The sequence below is a fragment of the Aotus nancymaae genome, unplaced genomic scaffold, assembly GCF_030222135.1.
Source record: "Aotus nancymaae isolate 86718 unplaced genomic scaffold, 86718_ANA_hifiasm-v0.15.2.pri h1tg000010l, whole genome shotgun sequence".
Classification (NCBI taxonomy): Eukaryota; Metazoa; Chordata; class Mammalia; order Primates; family Aotidae; genus Aotus; species Aotus nancymaae.
This window is the reverse complement of record NW_026988421.1, coordinates 9,275,072-9,278,909: the sequence shown is the minus strand read 5'-3', so window position 1 is coordinate 9,278,909 and position 3,838 is coordinate 9,275,072. Positions and strand designations below refer to the sequence as shown.

General features: G+C 39.9%; 1 non-coding gene across 1 annotated transcript; it reads right to left on the bottom strand.

The window, feature by feature from the left end:
- Nucleotides 1–1,021: 1,021 nt before the first annotated feature.
- Nucleotides 1,022–1,125, bottom strand: LOC135274088 (small nucleolar RNA U13). The gene has a single exon (XR_010341899.1). It is a non-coding gene; the product is annotated as a small nucleolar RNA U13 (small nucleolar RNA).
- Between the last annotated feature and the right edge of the window lie 2,713 nt (nucleotides 1,126–3,838).

The window sequence follows — 3,838 nt, the reverse complement described above, 5'->3', positions numbered from 1 at the left end:
AGTAAGTCTGATCTGGTTAAGTAAAATCCCTAGAGTCCTAAAAACAGTGGATTCAAATCCAACAACTATGTTTAAACCCAAGAGTTCATATGGTATTTAAAAAGAAATTCATTGGTTACCTTTCAGATGTTCTAGAAAACCAACTCCTTATTTCACAAATTGCTAAACGAAAAGGAAAAACGGGGCTTTTCTATATGAACTACCTTTGGGGTCTCGTAGTTGATGAGGGTAGATTATCTCAAGTGTGGATGGAATAAGAGTTGAATATCACCATGTTCAACCTGTAATTAAATAATGGATCCAGGCGGTCACTAATGGCTGCTAATCTCACAAAAAAAGAAACCATCAGATCTTTCCTCACTCTTGTTGAAAAAGCACATCATCTGTGAAGGAATCTTATTTTAAAACTTGAACATGGATTTAATTAAGCCTTGAGATCTAAATAGCAATTTACAAAAAGTACAAGGGAAAAAGGAACATGTTAAATGACATCACGGGGCCACAATCAGCAAAATCTGGACTTTTGGGAACTGTACAGAACAAATGACCGGATTTCTTCAACAAATAACTTGCGTGAAAAAAAAAAAAGAGGTATAAGGAATTTAGGGATTAAAATAACCTTAAGAGACATATTAACTGATCATGATTATAGATCTAATTTGGATTTGATTTTAAACAAGTTGTGAACAAATTTATAAGACAGCTGAAGAAATGTGAACACTGAATGGCTATTCAATGCTATTAAGGAATTATTGATTATTGCAATAAATAGAGATGTGATGAAGAGTGCTTATGGTTATTTTAAGAGCCTGTATCTTATAAAGACACATACTGCAATATTTATCAATAAAATGATGTGCCATCAGGATTTGATTCAAAATTCTTCTGGATAGGGTAGAGGAGTCAGGGTAAGGTAAAACAAATGAAGCAGCCCTGAGATGGCATGGCTGAGGTTAAGCAGTGGGTACGTGGGGGTCATTAGATCCATCTCTCTAATTTAGAAGTTTAAAAATTTTTCTCAGGTCAGATGGGTAATGTGCCAACGTCATAACAAGGTTCAAGGGTGGCACATCTCACACAAGCACGTGAATACCCAATCATCATGCTCATGAACTACAAAAGGATCTTAAAATTTTTTATTAAGAAAGTTTCCTGGCTGGGCGCAGTGGCTCATGCCTGTAATCTCAGCACTTTGGGAGGCTGAGGCAGGCAGATCACCTGAGGTTGGGAGTTTGAGACCAGCCTGACCAACATGGAGAAACCCTGCCTCTACTAAAAATACAAAATTAGTCAGGTGTGGTGATGCATCCCTGTAATCTCAGCTACTTGGGAGGCTGAGGCAGGGGAATTGCTTGACCCTGGGAGGCGGAGATCACAGTGAGCCAAGATTGCACCATTGCACTCCAGCCTGGACAACAAGAGTGAAACTCCATCTCAAAAATGAAAAAAAAAAAAAAAAAAAAGAGTTTCCTTTGGCTGGGTGTGATGGCTCATCCACCACACCTGTAATCCCAGCACTTTGGAGGGCGAGGAGGGAGGATTGCTTGAGCCAGGAATTCAAGACCAGTCTGGGCAATATAGTGAGACCCAGTCTCTATTTTTATGAAAACATTTTTTAAGTAATTAAAAAAATTTTCTCTCTCTCTCTCTTCTTTTTTAAAGGAATAACTAGCAGTCCCAAGGCTGCTGGTCTCTACTTTCTGATCTGATATTATCTTGAATGATTCAATTGACATCATTCAATCATCCCTAGAAATTAATAACATTTGAAACTTAGTCACAATTCTTGCATGACTGACATTCCTGCAATGTGATAGACTAGTTATTGTCATTTCATCTTATACAAAGACCTCCTAAAGGAATACACTCTGACCAAAGATACCCAGAGAAGGATGAAGGATCCCCCTGCCCACATACATACACACAAACACACACACATGCACACCCACCTCTAGGACAGCTGCAGATGTGGGGAGAAGGGTATTACAATGACAATCATTAAATTCCAACACCCTCCTTTTTACCATCAAACTCTAAACACTCACACTTTCCTCCTCTGGGATTCTTCACTGCTAGAGAACTTCATGTATATTTCAGAGAATAGTAGCACAAATGACGTTTTCAAAAGACTGAATTCAGTGTTTCCCTTGGAGGTGTCATATAACACATGATGGCTCATACAGACCCTCAGAGGCCTTCCTTCCACCCTCAGCCCATTCACTTTTTTTCTGACCATTCCTCTAGTCTCTCTTTCTACTGTTAGGTTTCTTGTGGGTTGTTTGGTTAACCCTACTGTATTTGTCCATTTTCATACTGCTATGAAGAAATACCTGAGACTGGATAATTTATAAATAAAAGGAAGTTTAATGGACTCACAGTTCCACATGGCTGGGGAGGCCTCACAATCATGGCGGAAGGTGAAGGAAGAGCAAAGGCATGTCTTACATGGCGGCTGGAAAGACAGTGTGTGCAGGGGAGCTACCCTTTATAAAACCATCAGATCTCACGAGACTTATTCACTATCACAAGAACAGAACGGGAAAAACCTGCCCCATGATTTAATTACCTCCCACCAGGTCCCTCCCACAACATGTGGGGATTATGGGAGCTACAATTCAAGATGAGATTTGGGTGGGGAAAGAGCCAAACCATATCACCCACTGAGGGCAGTGATGTAAGAATAATTTTAGCCTACCAACAAGACATTGTCCCTGTTGCTAAAGTGTTTGTGTCATAACTCCCTTGTTACTGCAGAGGGACAGTTTCTCGAGGACTGCTCTTTGTGAAGCTGTACTATTTAAATAGCAACATAGAGTCAAATGAACATTCTCATTTACCTTTGGCTATTTTCAATTATTATAAGATACTGAAAACATAAAGTCATATGTAAATTCATCTGATTGATTGATTGATTGATTGTAGAGATAGAGTCTCACAAGTTTGCGCAGGCTGGTCTTGAACTCATGGCCTCAAGTGATCCTCCTGCCTTGGCCTCCCAAAGCATTGGGATTACAGGCATAAGTCATCATGCAGTTAAATTCATCTTATTTTCAAGGGTAAATAACAATAGATTTCTATAGGCTGTTAATAATAAGTTAATTGTGTTCTCCAATTCTTTGTAATCATCAACCTTTCTTCCCACTGAATAGTGGGAAAGAGTGGGATGGGCTGATTTGCTTCATTGGTGATCAAAACTAAATGGGTCCATACTGCCTAAATGCATTCAATGCAGTCCTAGACTGGAAAAAAAAAAGTTGAAAGACATTGTTAGGAAAATTGGTGAAATGTGATGTCCTGTAGATAATACCACGTGTCAATGTTTAATTTCCCAAAAGGTATGCAGTGGTTCTTTCTACTATTCTTGCAGCTTGTCTAAAAGCTTGACATTGTTTAAAAGTACATTTTAAAAAGCAATGAGGAATCTGAGCCCTGGGCACTGCTGACCCTAGAACCCGGCACTTCCATGGGACAGCCAAGTGCCATTGCCTCCCTGCTATGCGCCAGCCAAATACAACACAATGCGTGTCACATGCCCCATGAGCAATGCGGAGTCTGTGATTCAAGGAGAGGAGAGCGTTATATAGCCAAGCAAGAAGTGACTCCTTAAAGGGGCTGCTGAGGGCTGGCGTCAGAAGTTAGAGCCATCAGCACTCTCTCAGGCCAGATGCCTGGGGACTTTTATTACCGAAACAAAATAACAGCAATCAAGACAAAACAAATATCTGTACAGTTTAATCTTTATTTTTACAGGATTTGGCAGGAGCCGGAAGGTCTGGAACAGTAGGCCTTTTTGGGAACTTTGTATTTATTAAAATGGTCTGGACACTGGTTCTTATTA